Source organism: Lemur catta, chromosome Y (assembly GCF_020740605.2).
Source record: "Lemur catta isolate mLemCat1 chromosome Y, mLemCat1.pri, whole genome shotgun sequence".
Taxonomy (NCBI): domain Eukaryota; kingdom Metazoa; phylum Chordata; class Mammalia; order Primates; family Lemuridae; genus Lemur; species Lemur catta.
The window spans coordinates 5,644,083-5,666,060 of record NC_059156.1 but is presented as its reverse complement, the minus strand read 5'-3'; the positions used below and the strand labels follow the sequence as shown (position 1 = coordinate 5,666,060).

The window sequence follows — 21,978 nt, the reverse complement described above, 5'->3', positions numbered from 1 at the left end:
TTTTTATAGAATGTTTTTTGTTCTTTTGGGTAGATGCCCAATAATGGGATTGCTGGATCAAATGGTAGGTCTGCTTGTATCTGTTTAAGGTATCTCCATATTGCTTTCCACAGAGGTTGCACTAGTTTGCAGTCCCACCAGCAGTGTATGAGTGTCCCTGTCTCTCCGCATCCACGGCATGTTTTGGGACTTTTTGATAAAGGCCATTCTCACTGGAGTTAAGTGATATCTCATTGCAGTTTTGATTTGCATTTCCCTGATGATTAGAGAGGTTGAGCATTTTTTCATATGTTTGTTGGCCATACTTCTGTCTTCTTTTGAAAATTTCTATTCATGTCCTTTCCCCACTTTTTGATAGGGTTGTTTGATTTTTTTCATGCTGATTTTCCTGAGTTCTAAATAATTTCTACTTATCAGCCTTGTATTGGATGTGTAGCATGCGAAAAAATTTTCCCATTCTGTAGTGAGCTGTTTGGTCTCGTGACAGTTTCTTTGACTGTGCAGAAGCTTTTTAATTTAATCAGGCCCCATTTATTTTTGTTGTTGCTGTGATTGCCTTTGGGGTCTTCTTCATAAATTTTTTGCCTAGGCCAACCAATGTTGATAAGAGTTTTTCCCACATTTTCTTCTAGAATTCTAATAGTTTCACACCTTAGGTTTAAGTCTGTTATCCACCGTGATTTGATTTTTGTGAGAGGTGAAAGGTCCGAGTCTTGTTTCAGTATTCTACATGTGGCTATCTAGTTTTCCCAGCACCATTTATTGAATAAGGAATCTTTTCCCCAGTGTATGTTTTTGTCTGCTTTGTCAAAGATTAGGTGGGTATATGAGGATGGTTTTATATCTGTATTCTCAGTTCTGTTCCACTGGTCTGTGCTTCTATTCCTTGGCCAATACCAAGCTGATTTAGTAACCACAGCCTTGTAGTATAGTTTGAAGTCTGGTAAATTAATACTTCCCATTTTGTTCTTACTGCCTGAAATTACTTTTGCTAAATGGGTTTTTCTCTGGTTCATACAAAGCATAAAATTATTTTTTCTATATCTGTGACAAATGATGTTGGTAATTTAATAGGGATTGCATTGAATCTGTAGATCACTTTGGGTAGTATGGACATTTTAACAATGTTGATTTTCTGATCCAACCTCAAACTTTTTGATACCAGAGACCGGTTTCACCAAAGACAGAGTGCAGAGCTTAGGTGGTGATGAGAGCAATGGTAGTAGCTATAAATACAGAGGAAGCTTGCTCACCTGCTGCTCATCTCCTGCTGTGCAACCCCCCTCCTTCCTGTTTCCCGAGGTTCACGGAAGACAATTTGCTAGACCAGGGTGGTGCAGTGAGGATGGGGTTGGCAAGGACGAACCTCTGCGGCTGAGTCCTTGATAGGCTATGGACCAGTACTGGACTGCGGATGAGGACCACAGTTTTAGGTTATCCAATTTGTTAGCTTGCTTTTTCTTTTCTTTTCTTTCTTTCTTTCTTTCTTTTTTTTTTTTTTTTTTGAGAAAGAGTCTCGCTCTGTTGCCCGGGATAGATTACCATGGGTTCAGCCTAGCTCACAGCAACCTCAAACTCCTGGCTTCAAGCGATCCTCCTGCCTCAGCCTCCCGAGTAGCAGGGACTAAAGGCATGTGCCAGCATGCCTAACTAATTTCCCTGTATATTTTTATTTGTCTAGCTAATTTCTTTCTATTTTTAGTAGAGACCAGGTCTCACCCTTGCTCAGGCTGTTCTCGAACTCCTGACCTCAAGCAATCCTCCTGCCTCAGCCTCCCAGAGAGCTAGGATTTACAGGCATGAACCACTGCATCTGGCCTAGCTTGCTTTTTATTTTCATTGTATTCTCTTTAATTTTTGTTCTGTGGCATCATTATAATGACCTTTTTATTTCTGGTTTCAGTTATTTGAATTTTTTTTTTTTTTAGTTAATGTAGGTAATTCTTTGTAAATTTTATTGGTCTTTTCAAAAAGCAAACTATTGGTTTTGTTGATCTTCCTATTTTTTAATTTACTTTTTTATTGATATATAATTGTACATATTTGTGGGGTACATGTGATATTTTTGAGACCTATACACAGTGTGTAGTGATCAATCAGGGTAACTGGGATATTCATCACTTCAAACATTTATCTTCTCTTTGTGTTGGAAACATTCTAGTTATTCCCTTCTAGCTGCTTTGAAATATACAATAAATTTTTAACTGTCATTTCCCCACTGTGATGTACTAAATACTAAAACTTACTCTTTTTATTTCACTGTTTTTTTGTACTGATTAGCCAACTTCTCTTCATCTCCCTCTGCTCGCAAAGTTTTCTTTGTTTTTCATTTGTATTGTTATTTTTTTATTGTAATTTTGTTGTTAAATCCATGTATTATATAAAATATGACAGGAAAGGACTGGGTGCAGTGGCTCATGCCTGTAATCCTAGCACTCTGGAAGGCCAAGGCGGGAGGATTGCTTGAGATCAAGAGTTCAAGACCAGCCTGAGCAAGACTGAGACCCCATCTCTACTAAAAATAGGAAAATTAGCCAAGTTTGGTGGCTCATGCCTGTATCCCAGCTATTCGGGAAGTTGTGGCAAGAGAATTGCTTGAGTGCAGGAGTTTGAGGTTGCAGTGAACTATGATGATGCCACGGCACTCCACCCAGGGTGACAGAGTGAGACTCTCAAAAGAAAAAAAATTAAAAAATGACAGGAAAAATGAAAAAATTTATAAAATAGATTAGATTGGATGTGGTGGCTCACACCTATAGTCCTAGCAGTTATGAAGGCTATGGCAGGAGGATCACTTAAGGCCAGGAGTTGAAGACCAGCCCGGGCAAGATAGTGAAACCTTGTCAATACAAAAAAAAAAAAGAGAAGAAATTGACCAGACATGGTGTCTTGTGCCTGTTGTCCTAGCTACTTAACAGGCTGAGGCAGGAGGATCACTTGATCCTGGTTTGAGTTTACAGTGAGCTATAATGGCATACACTGCACTCCAGCCCAGGCAGCAGAGAAAGACTCTCTCTAAAATGAATGAATGAATAAATAAATAAACTGAGGTATTTGGTTGAAAAAGGTGTAAGACTTTCAATATCTTGTACCTTAGATACCAAAGATACCTAGTTTGACACAATAATTGGTATGCTGCAGAGTTAAGTCATAGTTTGATGGTGGGCCAGGAATGATAGATATTCTAAATCTTATGCATTCATATTGGCTATACAAAGGCTGATATAGCAAAATGCAATCACTTATCAAACAGCAAGAGGGAAACTTGCATGAATAAATGGAACTTACCTCCTCTGAAAGGAGTTGAAAAAATAAATACTATGTGCACCAGTGTTTCCCTCAAATCCCCCTTTCGGCCCCAAAATATTGTTCTAAGCATTCAGGAGCATGTTGTGAGCAACTACAGTATGAAGATTCAACCCAGAGGTACATTCAAAGCCAGGGGCAGGAAAGTGATTGAAGAAATCCTCCTAGAGGTAGTACCATTTCATAGAATGCCCATTTTTGCTGGGGGATAAGTCTGTGGCCCATTTTCTTCTGATTGAAAAGGATATTCCTAATCTTAACCTTGTTGAAAAACAGGCATTTTTGTATCTGCTATTAACAGCAGCTATGATACAGGATAAGACTGGCATAAAACTATTTAGCAAAGCACATGCTTCTATTCCAGTTTGAAATCTGGCAAACTGTAAAATCAAGGGGAAGTGCTGAAGATGAAGCTGTTGTTACTCAAGATGAAGGGACATAATCATTCAAAAGAAGAATTAGGCATTTATTTAACTCTACATGGAGGACATTTTTCTCAACCTACGTGGAAGATGAAGAATATTACCAAAGGCTGACCAGGCCATTTGAGACCAAAAGGCGAGGGAAAAAAGCATTTAGGAAGCAAGCGAGTAAAAAAAAACTCTCCTGGATCTAACTAGGTAAGTGAGTCTGTGGCACCCACACCAAAGATACACTACCCATTACTCCACCAGGAAGTTTGTTTTAAATGCAGCAAAATTTGTGTAACATATGATAGTTCACCAAGCATATTAAAACCAAACTTTCAGTGGTGACATCTCTCCATATCTGAAATGCAAGGTACTCACTTTTCATTAATTCTGTGCATTACTAGGGAAAAAAGTAACATGTAAAGATTTGTTTTATTTCTACTGGGGGAATGAAGAGGATAAATAGAACTGTTTTCCAATTTGTTTTTCAGTGTATGCACATAACTGACACATACAAGTACACCAAAAATATTCCAGCAAAAAAAACAAAACAAACCAAGAATCAAAAACCAGGACAACCTCGGGTCAGGCTGCACTAATAATACTTCATATTTTTACCAAAAGAATAGATCCTAGGAGAAAGTGCAAAAAGGCCAAAGTATATGAGTGAACAATACTGAAAAAACAGCATTATTAATATACAAAATATTTATTTCATTGAACAAGTAGCAGGTGATGTTCTCTATGACTGTAAAACTTTGGAACTATAGCTGATTTGGTAAAACTAGTAGATGCCAACTTACAAAACAACAGAAAAAGTCTGGGCATGGTGGCTCATGCCTGTAATACCAGCACTTTAGGAGGCTGAGATGCAAAGATCACTTGAGGCCAAGAGTTTAAAGTTAGAGTGAGCTATGATCATTCAAGTCTGTAGTGAGCTATGATCACATGACTACACTCAAGCCGGGCATCAAAGTGAGACCCTGTCTCAAAAACAAAACAAAAACCAGAAAAAATATTTAGTTAGTTTTATTCTTTGGTGATTCATCAAAATTTTCTACAAAGTGTGGAACATCATCATCCTCTTCATCAATATCTACTGGTTTTGCTGCTTTGGTATGCAAGAGTTGCTACGGGAACTGTTCAGCTGACTTCCTAAGGCTTGTTAAGCTGTCAGTGCCAAGCTGACAGCTGACAATATTTTAGGCAGATTTCTGTAATTGGTTTGGCTTCTACATGACATAATTGCAAAGGCGTTAGCAGAGGATTGTTGAATAACTGTCCCCTCATCTTTTTCATGTTCACCTTTTCAATGCCACCTGTATTATTCACAGCCAGATTTTCTTAGAGAACTCTGAAGCTTTTGTCATCAGCTGTAGCTATTATATGTAACATATTTCTGCCATCTGTACTCTTTCCTCCTATCTGGAACTGAGCCTGAAGTTTGCTTAGCTTTTCTTGATTGTTGCTGCATGTGAAGCAGGAAAGTGCTCCAATACACCAACATGTGTCAAGAGCAAGACAGTTACTGAACCTCTCAAGTTCCTGCTTTTTCTATTGATATCTGTTTTCTATTTGGCTTATTTCCGCTGTAATCTTTATTATTTCCTTCCTTTAGCTAACTTGGGGCTTTGTTTGTTCTTTTTCTAGTTCCTTGAGGAATAAAGTTAGTTGATTTTGAATCTTTTTGCTTTTTTGATATGTATATTTACAGCTATAAACTTACCTCTCTGCACTACTTTCACTGTATTCCATATGTTGTGTGTTCCATATGTTGTGTTTTAGTTTTTGGTTCAAGATAATTTCCCATGTTACTTCTTTGATCCATTGATTGTTTTTTTGGTTTTTCTTTTAATTTGGGGGGTCTCACTATATTGCCCAGGCTGGTCTTAAACTCTTGGCCTCAAATGGTCCTTTTGCTTCAGCCTCCCAAAGTCCTGGGATTATAGGGATGAGCCACCACAACTGTCCTCAAATGTAATTAATTTAATATTTTTTTTATTGTTTATTTTTTTGCACGCCCCACACCCCCCTAGTGTACACTTTAAAAGGATGTGTAATTTGGGAATAACACCAATTGGTTTATTGCTAACTGTCTTTCAATGATTTTTTTAAATTAAAAATTGTTAAAGCCTGATTTCTTCCTTGTATATTTTTGTGCATCTTCTATAGATATTTTCCTTGTGGTTACCGTTGCAACTAAATGAAACATCTTAATGTTTACAACATTCTATTTTAAACTGATACTTTTAATTTCAGTCACATACAAAAACTGTACTACTTTCTAGCTCCAACCTTCCCACTTGGTTATATTTCTGTCACAAATTGCACCATTCTATATTATGTTTCCATTAACATAGATTCATACTACTTTTACTATTTGTTCTTTAAATTCAAAGTGATTTAATGCACCAAAATTATAATAAATCAGGTTAATATATTTTTCCATGTATTTATCATTACCGGTGGCCTTTATATTTTCATACAGCTTCATGTTGCTATCTAGTGTCCCTTTATTTCAATTCAGAAGGATTCCCCTGAACAATGATTATAGAACAGATCTTACAGCAATGAACTCCCTCAGCTTTTATTTATCTGGAAAAATCTTTATTTTTTATTCATTTTTAAAGGACAGTTTTATCATGTACAGTTTCCTTGGTTGGCAGTTTTAAAATTTTAGCACTTTGAATATATCAACCCACTTCCTTCTGTCCTGTAAGAGGGCATATGTGACATCTTACTGACATCTCTCTCTGCTATTACCTCGGTATGAAGGAAAGCAAATGCCAATAATCCATTTGCCAATATTTTTCCTTCCAGTGATCCCAATAATTTGTTTTATTGAGTTCTTAAAGTTGATTATGATGTACTTTCAAATTTGTGAACCTCTGGTTAAGAACATTTGAAGGAACTCATAAAATAATTTGACAACATTTTATATTTTGTAAAAAATAAAATTGAAGCAAATCAAAAGATCACCTTAGAAATAAATAGTGCCAGTAAAGTGGCACCTGAATAGTTGATATTTTCCATTTAAAGTTTTTACAGGGTGGGCTTCCATTCAATAAGTATACTCTTTAATGCACACGTAAGTAATGTCTATTTTGTAAATATTATATGGCCTCCCATAAGTTAAATTCTTCAAAGATAAATAGAATTCAAAAGCAGATTTAGTAAGTAAAACTAAAAAGGCTAGAAAAGGCAAGGGGGTGTGTATGTGTGTAGTATATGTATGTATGTATTTTGTCTTTTTAAGGGGTATGTAATGTAATTCATACTAGAAATACTATTTTTCCTATTCTCAGCATCTATTAGGTAAGGTCAAAATGAAGTTGGCCTGATGGGTTTTATTTTATTGTACATGTATACCTCTGATTATAAAAATTTTTTCATGTGTTATTCCTTTTAGGTTGATATCTGTTACTATTTCTAAATATTTGTCTACTTTATGTTAATGTTCCTGTTTGAATATTGGTAGTTTACATACATGTAGGTGTTGGGTGAATGGAGACTCATACATCCATATGTATACACAGACAAAATACCTGCATACTGAGAAAAGCTGCTGATGTTTACTAAATCTCCAACATACTACCATCTGGAAATGCTGCAGCTCCTTCAGTAGCATGGCACTTTTACTATCAATGAACGTATTATCACTGTTACATCTACATAACATCTGTCCCTACTCAGATTATGAAGCCATTTTTATAAACTCTAAAATTGAAATAGTAAATCATTGAAGTTTGCATTGAAAAACAGAATTATTTTTCTTGAATTGTTTTTTTCCTAACCACTTGATTGCATGTTACTTGTATTTTAGGCAATGGTGAACATAAGGGATTTGACATAGTAATCTGCTGATATCGAAAACTCAAAGAACCCACTTAGGAATTCTAGATAATATTTAGCTTTGTGAATTACCACAAATTGCTAAACATTAGCTACTTCTGCTTTCCAGGGGTCAAGTTTCTGCTTTCCCATCATGCTTATTTTTCATTTTAAATGCAGAACTTATTTCCTTTTTTATATGATTACTTGAAATAATGGAAAGTATTGCATGTCATCTGTTGAAGTATTGGTAGTACTAATCACATCTGTCTCTGGGTTCTAATCATAATGAAAATAGATGTAGGAAACCTGTAATGAGAATGGGATATAATCTTTTTGTTAAACCCAATAAAGCTGGCTTAACAGAACTTGAGACCAAAATAAATCTACCGGCTGCTTCCTCCCATCTAGATTTACTTGACTGATATCAGCTAAAGGCATGAGGCCTACATAAACTCCTCCATGAAATTTAGGTCTCCCACCAGAGAAATAGTGTAAGTAATAGAGAATGGCTGCATCCTCCCCATCCCTGCCAGGCTGCAACACAGGAAAAGGCAGAAAACAGTTTTACTGTACTGTCCTAATAAAAGAATTGTTAATGCAATTCCAAGTTGCCTTCTGGTATTAGCATTCTAGCAAAATGTGAGCTCTTACATTTAGCCTTGAATATTTGTGACAGTCCCTATTGACTTTTACTGTTCCTCCTTCAAGTGGTTGTGTGGCAGACTTCAAAAGAGGTTGCCTGAATTTTTCTTCAGGTAACTGTTAATAGTGTAAGATTATTTGTATTGAGGTAATCTTTCCAAGTTCTGTAATACTGCAAGCTTTGATAAAAATTACATACATAATCACCACTTTACAGAAATACTACCATCCTCTTTATTGAATGAATTATTTGTTTTTGTTTTTGTTTTTTCAGTTGTTGACATAGAATCAAAGCATCTTATTTTATGCTTAGCAGTTTGTCTCTTCAAATATCAAGAAATTCCACTTTATACTGGCTACTGCCTCTCCTCCTCTCTCCACACAAGTGTGTATTCTTTTTGAAGAAACATTTAAAAAATTCAGAATGATGTACTGGAAGAAAGGAAATCTATTATCAAGACAATCTATTATTATTCTATTATTAGAATAATTGTAATTATTCTTTAAAAGTGTATTTACAGTTACATTAGTTAAATATTTTATTTTTTTTTAAGCAGATTTAGGTTCACAGCAAAACTGAGAGCAAGAAACAGATATTTATATATTTTATATACCCTCTGTCCTCCTCAACCCTTCACATAGATATCTTTCTCCATTATCAATACCCCAAACAATGTAGTATATTTTGTATAATTGAGGAACCTACATTAACAAACCATTATCTGTGAGAGTTCATATTTTAAACTAGGGCTTACTGTTGGTGTTGTACATTCCCTGCATTTATATAAATGCATAATGGTATGAATCCACCACTATAGTATCATACAGAGTAGTTTCACTGTCCTAAAAATCCTCTGTGCTCTATATTTATTCATCCCTCCCTCCGCTATCATCCCTGGCAACCATTGATCTTCTTTATCTCTCAAGTTCTGCCTTTTCTAGGCTCCATACAGTGGGCGTCAGAGAATATGAAGCCTTGTTTCAGTATGGCTTCTTTCTACTTAGTTATGTGCATTTAAGGTTTTTCCTCCATGTATTTTCATGACTTGATAGATCATTTCTAATAAGTGCTGAATAATATGCTATTGTCTAGATGTGCCATATTTTATTTATCTATTCACCTGCTGAAGGAAATCTTGATTGTTTGTAAGTTTTGGCAGTTATGATAAAGGTGCTATAAGTGTCCATGTGTACATGCTTTTTTGTGTGTGAATTTAAGTTTCAACCCCTTTAAGTAAAGACCAAAGATCATGATTGCTGAACTGCATGATAAGTACATGTTTAGTTTTTTTTAAAAAACTGCTAAATTGTCTTCTAAACTGGTCCTACCATCTTATATTCCCAGCAACACTGAATGAAACTTTCTGTTTTTCCACATCCTCACCAGTATTTGATATTGTAAGTCTTTTGGATTTTGGCCATTCTAATACATGTGTAGTGAACTTGTTTTAATCTGCATTTCCCTGATGACATGATGTGAGCATCTTTTTGTATGCATGTAATATGTCTTTTCAATCTCTTGACAGCATCTTTTGCAGAGCTGCAATTTCTAACTTTAATAAGGTTCAGATTCTCAATGCTTGTTTTCATAAATTGTGCCTTTGGTGTTTTATATCTAAAATGTCATTGCCTTACCAAAATCATCTAGAGGTTCTTCTGTTTTCTTCCATGGTTTTTTTATAGCTTTGTTTTACATTTAGTACTGTGATCCATTTTAAGTTAATTTTTGTATAAGGCATGAAATCTGTGACTAGTTTTTTGTTGTTGTTGTTGTTTGTGTGTATACATTCAGTTATTTGTTGAAAAGACTGTCTTTTTTCAATTGTATTGTTTTTATTTCTTTTTCAGAAATCAATTGGTTATGTTTACATGGATCTATTTATGGGTTATTTGTCTTATTGATCTATTTGTCTATTCTTTCACCAATACCACTCTACTTTGATTACTAAAGTTTTATAATAAGTAAGTCTTAGAGTTGAAATATTAGTCCCTCAACTTTTTTCTTCTCATTGAATATTGTGTTGTGATTCTAAGTCTTTTGCCTCTATATACACTTTAGAATTAGTTTGTCAACATCTACAAAATACTTTGCTGAGATTTTTTTTTTTTTGATATTTTGACTGGGATTGTACTGAGTCTATAGATAAAGTGGAGAAGAACTAACATTTTGACAATAAGTGTTCCTTCCTGTGAACATGGAATATCTTTCCATTTATTTTATTATTCTTTCATTTTCTTAAATCAGTGTTTTGTAGTTTTCTCACATAGATTTTTATGCATATTCTGTTAGACTTACAGCTATAAGCGTTTTATTTTAGGGGTGGTGTAAATACTATTGTGCTTTTAGTTTCACAACATTTGTTCATTGGTGGTATGAGAAAAGTGTTAACTTTTTAATATTAATTTCTTATCCTGAAACATTGTAATAATCGCCAGGATTTTTTCTGTTTATGCCTTTGAATTTTTTATGTAGATGATCATGTCACATGTGAACAATCATTATACTTTTACTTCTTTTTCTTGTTATATTACATTAGCTGGGGCTTGCAGTATGATGTTGAAAAGGAGTGGTGAGAGGGGACAGGACATCCTTCCCTTCTAGGTCATCCTTGCCATCCTGATCATAATGGAAAACAACTTCTAGTTTTGTGTCATTAAGCAGGATAGTCTAAAATAAAATAGTCTAAAATAAATATAAGATAAACAGCAAGTAATAAATCATTAGCAAAAAATCATAAAGCAAGAAATGTGCATTAAGATTATGTATAACATAACCACATTTATTTAAGAATGTATTCCAATATCAAACACCAAAATTCAACTGTAGGATATTTATAGACATTCTGTATCAATTTGGGGAAATTCTCCTCTATTTTTTGTTTGTTGAGAGTTTTTATCATAATTTGTTATTGGATTTTATGAAATGCTTTTTCTGCACTTATTGATATAATTATGTTATTTTTCTTCTTTAGCTTGTTGATGTGGTGGATTACATTAATTTTTTTAATGTTAAACCAGCCTTGAATACCTGGGATTAATCCTATTTGGTTGTGATGTATAATTTTTTTTATGTATTGTTAAATTCAGTTTACTAATACTTTGTTGAAAGATTTTCATATTTATGTTCATGGGAGATATTGCTGTGTTGATCTCTTTCCTTGTGATGTTTTCCTCTGGTTTTATTCCTAAGCTAATGCTGGCCTCATGAATGAGTTAGGAAGTATTCCTCTGCTTCTGTTTTCTGAAAGAGACTACAGAAAATTTCCATAACTTCTTCTTAAAATATTTGGTAGATTTACCAAACAGTGTATAATTTACCAGTAAATGCATCTGGGCTTGATGCTTTCTGTTTAGCCAAGTTATTAAGTATTGATTTAATTACTTTAGTAGGTATAGCCTTGCTCATATTGTCTATTTCTTCTTTTTGAGTTTTGACAGATTTTGTCTTTTGAGGAATTAGTCCATTTAATCAAGCTTGTATTAGGTTGGTATAGAAGTAATTGCAGTTTTAGCATTGTTGAATTTTGGTGTTTGATATTAGAATACATTCTTAAATAAATGTGGTTATGTTATATATCATTTTAATGCACAGTTCTTACTTTATGATTTTTTGCTAATGATTTATTACTTGCTGTTTATCTTATATTTATTTTAGACTATGAAAATGATGTGAGGCAAAAAGCAAATTTGAGTTTCTTATTTGAGTTCAAAATGGGTCATAAAGCAGCAGAGACAACACACAACATCATAAACGCATTTGGCCTAGGCACCACTAACAAACATACAGTGCAATGGTGGTTCAAGAAATTTTGCAAAGGAGACAAGAACCTTGAAGTTGAGGAGCGCAGTGGCCGGTCATTGGAAGTTGACAATGACCAATTGAGAGCAATCATTGAAGCTGATTCTCTAACAACTACACGAGAAGTTGCCAAAGAACTCAATGTCAACCATTCTATGGGCATTGGAAGCAAACTGGAAAGGTTAAAAAGCTTGATAAGTGGGTACTTTGTGAGCTAACCGAAATTCAAAAAGATTATTGTTTTGAAGTGTCATCTTCTCTTCTTGTACACAACAATGAACCATTTCTAGATTGGATTGTGACGTGGGATGAAAAGTGGATTTTATATGACAGCTGGCAATGACCAGCTCAGTGGTTGGATCGAGAAGACATTCTAAAGCACATACTAAAGTCAAACTTACACCAAAAAAAGGTCATGGTCACTGTTTGCTGGTTGGCTGCCAGTCTGATCCACTGTAGCTTTCTGAATCCTGGCAAAACTGTTACATCTGAGAAGTATGCTCAGCAAATTGATGAGATGCACTGAAAACTGCAACACCTGCAGCCGGCATTGGTCAACAGAAAGGGCCCAGTTCCTCTCAATGACAACACCCAACTACACGTCAAACAACCAAAGCTTTAAAAGTTGAACAAATTGGGCTATGAAGTTTTGCATCATCCACCACATTCACCTGATCTCTTTCCCACCAACTACCACTTCTTCAAGCATCTTGACAACTTTCTACAGGGAAAATGCTTCCACAACTAGCAGTATGCAGAAAATGCTTTCCAAGAGTTTGTTGAATCTCAAAGCATGGATTTTTACACTACAGGAATAAATAAATTTATTTCTCATTGGCAAAGATGTGTTGATTGTAATGGTTTCTATTTTGATTAACAAGATGTGTTTGAGCCTAGTTTTAATGATTTAAAATTCATGGTCTGAAGCCACAATTACTTTTGCACCAGCCTTAATAACTTTGCTAAGCATAGAATTGTTTATAGTATTCCTTTATTATCCTTCTATAGTGACTTCCCCTCTCTCATTTTTGACATTAGTCATTTGTGTACTTGGGGAATCCAAGGCCTTGGGGCCACATGTGGCCTTCTGGATTCTTGAGTGCAGCCTTTAGACTGAATCCAGATTTTTTTTTTTTTTTTGAGACAGAGTCTCTATTGCCCAGGCTAGAATGCTATGGCATCAGCCTAGCTCACAGCAACCTCAAACTCCTGGGCTTAAGTGATCCTACTGCCTCAGCCTCCCAAGTAGCTGGGACTACATTCATGCGCCACCATGCCCGGCTAAATTTTTCTGTATATTTTTAGTTGGCCAGATAATTTCTTTCTAGTTTTAGTAGAGAAGTGGGTCTGGCTGTTGCTCAGGCTGGTTTTGAACTCCTGACCTTGAGCAATCCTGCCACCTCAGCCTCCCAGAGTGCTAGGATTACAGGCATGAGCCACCATGTCCAGCCTGAATCCAGATTTAACAGAACAAATCCTTTTTTTTTTTTTGCTCCCTATTTTATTTTTATTTCAGCATATTATGGGGGTACATAAGTTTAGGTTACATATATTGCCCTTCCCCCTGCCCTTCCCCCGCCCCAAGTCAGAGCTTCAAGCGTGTCCATCCCACAGACAGTGCACATCTCATCCCTTATGTATGCATACACTCATCCCCTCCCCCACCCACATCTGTCCGACACCCAATCAATGTTATTCCTAAATATGCTCTTAGGTGATAAGCAATGAAAAGCTTTCCCAGCCCTGGAAGCTTATTTATTTTATTGATCTTTCCAAAGAAACACCTTTCGCTTTTATTTTCTCTATGATTACTTGTTTTAAATTTTATTGATTTCTGCACTAATTTTTATTATTCCTTGTCTTCTGCTTACTTTGAGTTTAATTTGTTCTTCTTTTTCTGCTTTATTTATTTGTTTATTTATTTAGAGAACAGGTCCAGCTCTGAGGCCAGGCTGGAGTGCATTGGTTCGATCAAAGCTCACTATAGCCTCTAACTCCTGAGCTTCAGCAATCACCCTGCCTCAGCCTCCTCAGTAGCTTGGACTATAGGGGCACATCACTGCATCTGACTTCTTTTTCTACTTTCTTAAGGTAGGAAATTAGATTATTGGTTTTAGACTTTTTTTTATTTAAGACGTTTATTAACAAGTGCTTGCAGTTTGTTGATTTTTTTGAAAAAATCAAGTTGTAAACTTTTATTACAAATTAAAAATGAAGTTCTTAAAAATCTCAACTTGACCAGATATGAAACAATTTAAAAACCTTTAAAGGCCCATTGAGAAAACCCAGGCTTTTTTAAAAAACACATTTGTTATTACCAAAAAAGACACCTTTAGGTAAAGATAATAAAAACCCCATGCTGCATAGATAATGCAGATAGTTCTAGTTATCTGGTCAACGGGCAAAAAGCAAGCACTTAAGGTCTTCGGCTCCAATCTTGTTCATTTCTTATTGCTGGAATTTCATATTCATTTCTTGTTGTTGGATGACTAAACTGGCATTTACTCAGCCCCACCCTGCTCAGCCTTGGGAGTGGGCAAATTCTCAGCTGGTGGGTCAGCTGCTTTTGTCTCTTTGCCGTCTTGTGGTTTAGGGTTTTCTGGGCGTCTGCGTCGGTAATTGAAGTTGCAGGGGTACCGACATTGAGGAGGCTGCTGACCTTGGGTCTCAACTCCTTGGTTCTCTTTATCCTCTTCATTGCCGTCCTCTCTGGGTTGTCTTTGGTGAGGAGGGCCCCTGCGGAGTTGTGGTCTATAACCCCGATACATATTCTGTCTTACTGGTGGTCTACCTTGTTCTCCTGCACCCTGATTGTCAGCACCCTCCATCACTTCTCCCTGCACAGGAGGGTTGGGATACTGTGGTCGACGCCCATAGGGTCTCCGCATGTAGTAAGGTGGGAACCTTCGCTTGCGGTAGGGCGGCATTGTTGAGCCTGGCCTTCAGGAGCGCTACCCAATCCCTCATTCTTTTCACCACTCTCACTATTCTGGTAACTCTGCTGGTAATTGCATGGAGGACCCCTGCGTCGTGGATAGCGTCTATAATGGTTACGGTCTGCTGCCTATTTACTGCCTTGAACTTGAATTCCACCAGGGCCTGTAACATTTGCTGCCTCCGCACCCTTTTCTCCCTCAACAACATCAAACTCCACAGTTTCTCCATCTCCTACACTGCGAAGGTACTTCCTGGGGTTATTCTTCTTTATGGCAGTCTGGTGTACAAATACATCTTCTTTGGTGTCATTCCTGTTGATGAAACCATATCTGTTTCTTACATTGAACCATTTTACTGTCCCCAAAACCTTCCTTGCGATGACCTTCTTGTCCTCACTGGCAAGCGCCGCTGATGTGAGGCCGCCCGGGCCACTGCTCCCTGCTCCGCTGCCCCTAGTGCCGGGCTTGTTGTTGGCAGCGCTGAGGGCGGGGTGGCGGGCAGCTGCTGGGTTTCGGCCTGGCTGCTCATGGTTGTGGTGGTGGTGACTGGGGCCGGCTGTGGCAGCTGTGGCTCCTCCCAATGTGTGATGGTAACTAGGCCGGCGGTGGCGGTGGGGCAGCACAGGGCTCTCTGGGATCCGCTCTCCACTCCCGCTACCGATCGAACTCTGATTTTAGATTTTGTTTCTTTTCTTTTCTTCTTTTTTTGGTTGCTCTTTTTTTTTCTTTTCTTTTAAGACAGGGTCTTTCTCTGTCACACTGAGTAGTGTGCAGTGGCATCATCATAGCTCACTGCAACCTCATACTCCTGAGCTCAATCAATCCTTCTGCCTCAGCCTCCTGAGTAGCTGGGATTACAGGCCCACACCATGATACCTGGATAATTTTTCTATTTTTAGTAAAGATGGGTCTTGAACTCCTGACCTCAAGCAATGAAGCCTCTCACCTTGGCCTCCCAAAATGCTAGGATTAGAGGCATGAGCTACTCCACCGGCTCTTTTCTAATATATATACTACACTTAGTACTGTCAATTTTCTCCAAGAAATTTTTATGCATGTCACAAGTTTTGATAACTTGTTTTTCTATTTTGATTGAGTTCAAATATCTTTAAATTTTTCATGTGATTTCTTCCTTGAATAATGTGTTATTATGTAGAAGTGCTTTGTTTAATCTTCACGTTTGGGGATTTTCTGGTTTTCTTCCTGTTATTGATTTCTAGTTTAATGCCATTATGGTATGAAAGCAGAGACTGCATTATTTCTATCCTTTTAAATTTGTTATGATATGTTTTGTGACCAAGAATATAGTTCGTCTTGGTAAGTGCTATATGTCTTAAGAACAATGGGTATTCTGCTGTTGTTGGATGAATTAGTCTATACATGACAATTAGATGCAGTTGATTGATGGTATTGTTGAATTCAATTATGTTCTTGCTGATTACCTATTTGCTAGATCTGTCTATTTCTGATAGAGGGGTGTGGAAATTTCTATCATAGTGGATTCATTTATTTCTCCTTGCAGTTCTATCAGTTTTTCCTCATATACTTTGATGCTATGTTGTCAGCACTTTTATGTCTTGGAGGATTGACCTCTTTTTCATTTTATAATGCTTCTTCTTATCCCTGATAACTTTCCTTGCTTTGAAATCTGCCATGTCTGGAGTTAATATAGCTACTCACATTTTCTTTTTATTAGTATTAGTATAGTATGTCTTTTTTCATCCACTTAATTTGAAAATAAATGTAATAAAATATTTATCACTTCACATACTAATCTCCTTTTTGTGGCAAAAACATTTAAAATCTGTTTTTAAAGTAATTTTCAAGTATACAGTACATAATTATTATCTATAGTCATCATGCTGCAAAACAGATCTTCAGAGCTTATTCATCCTGTCTAGTTGAAATTTTTTATCTCTTGACAACATCTCTCCCCCCTTCACCTCCCTGGCATCCACTATTCTACTCTAGGCTACTATGAATTCAACTTTTTTAGATTCAATATATAAGTGAGACCATGCAGTATTTTTCTTTCTCTATATTACTTATTTCACATAGCAAAGTGTCCTTGAGGTTTATCCATTTTGTTGCAAATGACAGGATTTACTTTATTTTTAAGGCTGAATAATATTTCATTGTGTGTATATATATATATGTATATGTGTGGGTATATATATACATATACATGTGTGTATATATATATATATATATATATATATATATATACACACACAACACATTTTCTTTATCCATTCATTCATTGACAAACACTCAATTTGACTTAATATCTTGACTATTGTATAGGTATCTTCTCAGCCAACTGATTTCATGTACTTTGGATATATATCCAAAAGTGGGTTTGCTGGATCATATGGTCATTCTACTTTTAATTTTTTGAAGATCCTCCATACATTTCCCATAATGACTGTATTAATTTTTATTTCTTCCAATAGTTTACAAGGGGCCCCTTTTCTCCATCTCCTTGCCAAGATAACACCTGTTATCTTTTGACTTTTGATAACAGCTATTCTAATAAATATGAAGTGACATTTCATTCTGGTTTTAATTTTCACTTTCTTGATGATTACTGATGTTGAACGTTTTTTCATATACCTGTAGACCATTTGCATGTCTTCTTTTGAGAAATGTCTATTCAAGTCCTGAGCCCCCTTTTCAGTCAGGTTATTACTTTTCTTACTATTGAGTTCTTTATATAGTTTAGATTTTAATCCCTTACCAGATGTATGGTTTGCAGATATTTTCTGCCTTTCCATAGGTTGTCTCATCACTTTGCTGATTATTTTCATCAAGCAGAAGCTTTTTTATTTGATATAATCCTATTTGCCTATTATTGCTTTTATTACTGTGCTTTTGGTGTCATATCCAAAAAATCATTGCTCATATTAGTGAAAGATTTTCCCTTGTTTTCTTCTAGAAGTTTTACAGTTTGGAGCCTCATGTTTACATCTTAAAACACTTAAAAAATTTTCAATAGATTTGGAGGGTACAAGTGTTTTTGTAACATGGATGAATCATATAGTGCTGAAGTCAGGGCTTTCAGTACATTCATTACCAGAATATTGCACATTGTACTCAAAAGGTGAGTTATTTTTCCTCCCCCCTCCGCAAACTCTCTCCCTTCTCATTACAATGTTCTTTATGTCTTTTTGTGCCTGTGTACCCATTGTTTAGCTCTCACTTATTAGAGAATAAATGAGGCATTTGATTTTTCATTTCTGAGAAACTTCTCTTAGGACAATGGTCACCAGTTCCATCAAACTTTCTGCAAAATACATTACTTCATCCCTTGTGATGGCTGAGTAGTACTCTATGTTGTACATATACCACATTTTTTTAATCTACTTGTGAATTGATGGGCAGTTAGGTTGATGCCACATCTCTGCAATTGTGAATCGTGCTGCAATATACATTCTAGTGCAGGCATCTTTTCAATAAAATGACTTCTTTTCCTTTAGGTAGATACCTGGTAATGGGATTGCTGGATCAAATGGTAGGTCTACTTTTAGGTCTTTGAAAAATCTCTATACTGTTTTCCATAAAGGTTATGCTAGCTTTCCATCCTACCAACAGTGTATAAGCATCCCCTTTTCCTTGCATCCATGCCAGCATCAATTGTTTTTTGACTTTTTAATAATAGTCATCTTGTTGGGTGATCTCTCTTGTGGTTTTAATTTGCATTTACCTTATGATTAGTAATGAGCATTTTTCCATATGTTTGTTGGCCATTTGTCTATCTTCTTTTGAAAAGCTTCTGTTCATGCCTTTTGCTCCTTTTTTAATGAGGTTTGTTATTTTCTTGTTGATTTGTTTGAGTTTTTTTAATAGATTCTGGATATTAGCCCTTTCTTGGTTGCATAGTTTGGGAATTGTTTTTCCCCTTTTGTAGATTGTCTACTCTGTTAGTTATTTCCTTTGTTGTGAAGAAACTTTTTAGTTTAATTAAGCTTCACCTATTTATTTTTGTTGTTTATGTATTTGCTTTATGGTCTTACTCATAAATTCTTTGCTTAGGCCTATGTTCAAAGAGTTTTCCTTATGTTTTCTTCTAGAATTTTTATGGTTTCAGGGCTTACAGTTAAGTCTTTAATCCATCTTGTGTTAATTTTTGTAAGTCATGACAGAGAGCGGTCCTGTTTCATCTTCTGCATATGACTATTCAATTTTCCCACCACATATTAATAGGGCCTCCTTTCTCCATTGTATTTTGTTGTCTGCCTTGTCAAAGATCAGTTGGTTATAGCTATATGGTTTTATTTCCGTATTTGAAGTGTTAAAACAGGTGATCCCAGCAAAGCCTCAGGTTTGGAAATCACTGGAATGCAACTGCTGCTAACCACCAGTATATGTGGACTACTAAGCTGAATATCCAATTCCTAACTGGTTCTCTAATACCACTTGTAGAAAGGGAGACCTTCATTGGCCTCTTGAGTATTCTAGCTAGGTTTCTGTGTGCCATTCTTGCCCATAAATAGAAACAATGCCTTTATACTTTCAGTAAGGTTGCTTTCATTTGCTGTCTCAAAATAGACTTCCTTTCTTTCCCTTGCCATTCCCCCAGACACATGAAATGAAGATACTGGCATCTGCTTAAGTATGAACATCTTCATTGAGCCACCCAAGCCAGACAATTAGCTATCGGTGTCACATTGGATAAAGTCTAATTCACACCTGAAACATATTCAAGAGACTTAATATAAAAATGGATAATGGCTAGGTCATATATAACAATAGACCTTGTACTCACTATATCATTAGCAACCAGTTCAGTAACACAAACCATAACCTCTGCTGGAATCAACCCAAAATGGTTAGAACTTGGTCAATACCTGCTATCTTGTTTGTCCCAATTCCAACTCTGGGAAAACCAAAGTCAACTATACTCTGCACACCAATCACATAAAATTTCTTACTTTAAGTTAGCCAGTTTCAGATTTTCCATGTTAGAGCTCTTTTTTTTTCCATTTAAAGTTTTCCAAATGCTCTGCTTGCCTTTGAAGTCTCTGCCAAACAACAGTGATGGTGGCTAATTCTTTTGCTATAGTAAGCGCTAAATAAGTGGACTAGTTCAGTGTTCTTTGTTTATCTCTACAGTTTTTCTGAAGGCCCTAGTGGGAAATGGTCTGCATGGCAATGGATCCCCTTCCTTAGAAGAGGTGTGTTCACTATAGAGACCTCTTCAGTCTCACTTCTATTGGCTTGCTAGGTCTGTGCCAGCATGGTAAGTCAAACTCCACTCTCTTTGAGTTTCTCAACTATTTACTCCCAGGTTGAAGCTTGGGTCTTGTTATTGGTTTGCATTTGTTTGACATCTTTGATGGGATCTGGTCTTTCTCTCTTGTCCGTTTACTCTATTCTGTGCTTTCATTTTGTGTTGCACTGCCTATAAGTGTGTCACAAGGTAGACCACAGGCATACACACTGTAAATCTGCTTCCGAGGCTGGCCTCGGTCTCATGGACTGATGAGTTTCTAGCTCTCACCAGATTGCCACCCATTTGAAGACTTTTCCTACAGGTGAGATTCTCCTTCCATCTTGCTATTGTGTCCTAAGTACTTGGCTTTGCTCCAGAGAGCTCCCCCTCTGGTTTTCTGAGTGCCAGGAAGTTGAGTTTGTCAGGTCTTTGTTTGGAGGTGACCAGACATTAGGTTCAGGGTCTCAGTCACAAAGTACATAGCATCACCTTTCATCAACTAATCCTACCCTTAAATCCTAGGGTCATTTACATCTAAATCATCTTTTTATCCAAAAAAAAAATATCCTCATGCTTCCTATATACACACTTGTTGCAATACTGATCCTTGAACATACCCCTCTAAATGGCATAACTTTCCAAGAATGGTGTGGACCTTTAAAAGATACTTAGAGGAACATTTGACTTAAATAAAATTGTTCATTTAGGAGGTGACTTAGAAAAGAAGGGAAATAATGTTCCTCAGCCCCAGTGAACAGCATTTTTTTCACTTGTTTCAGGGACCACCAAAAAAAATTGTGAACAAAAATTGCTTCACTAATGAGTTCTTTGACAAAGCTAATGAGCAATTTCAAAAACTTAGGCAACAAGAAACTAATTTCTCTAATAAATCCTGCCCATTCTTATCCTCCAATTGACTTCCTATACCCACTCGTGTGCTTCTACCCTTGTCTTTCTGATAACTTTTCTTTTGTATTTCATCACCTCCTCACACCTCTTCCTCTTGTCTAAATGATCACCTTTTTAAAATGACAGAGCTCAAAATGCCAAGTTCCTCAAAGCTCCACATCTGTCATGAGCCAGGTATCCAGACAACTTTAAAATTTAAAACTTGGCCCTCAATTAAAATACTTATTTTTTTAAAAAGTAACTAAAAACCTTTACAACAGTCTTCTTTCAAATGCATCTCCAGTTACCATATTTCTGCCTTACAAAACAAAAGGTTCAATTCAGATTAATGAGAGTACTTCAAGAAAGGAAAAAGCACTCAAAATCCACTTTGTGCTTAGACACTTTAAATGGGCTGTGACAAACATCTCATGGTCTTTAGGAATGGTATTTTAAGACTTGTCTGCTCAAAAGACCCTAATTTTATAAAGCATCATGGCTGTAAGTTCCATCTCACATACAAACTTCTATGTGTGACCACTCTTAATTATTCAGGCATGCCATCTAGGGAAATTACTGATTTTTTTTTTTTTTTTGAGACAGAGTTTCACTCTATTGCCTGGGCTAGAGTGCCATTGGACCAGCCTATGTGTTTATATATTTTATTTGTTTTGTTTCTCAGGAGAACCCTGATTAATACCTCCACAATTTGATATGATTATGTATTTTTTTCTTTATCACTTTGTAGTTTGTTAGTAGAAGCTTAATTGATTTAAGTAATTAATTCTACAATGCTGTAAAATATGCTGTAAGAATTGACTTTCTTAAATACAATATTGAGCCAGCTAATGTTTCCGCTTTTGGTCATGGTATATTACCCTTGTAGGATTATTATTTTCCACCCTACCCCTCCACAACAAAGGAATGAGGTAGATAAAGAAGATGAAATAG

General features: G+C 36.2%; 1 pseudogene; it reads right to left on the bottom strand.

Annotated features, from left to right (window-relative positions):
- Positions 1–14,492: 14,492 nt before the first annotated feature.
- LOC123629049 lies at positions 14,493–15,471 on the bottom strand (annotated as a pseudogene).
- Between the last annotated feature and the right edge of the window lie 6,507 nt (positions 15,472–21,978).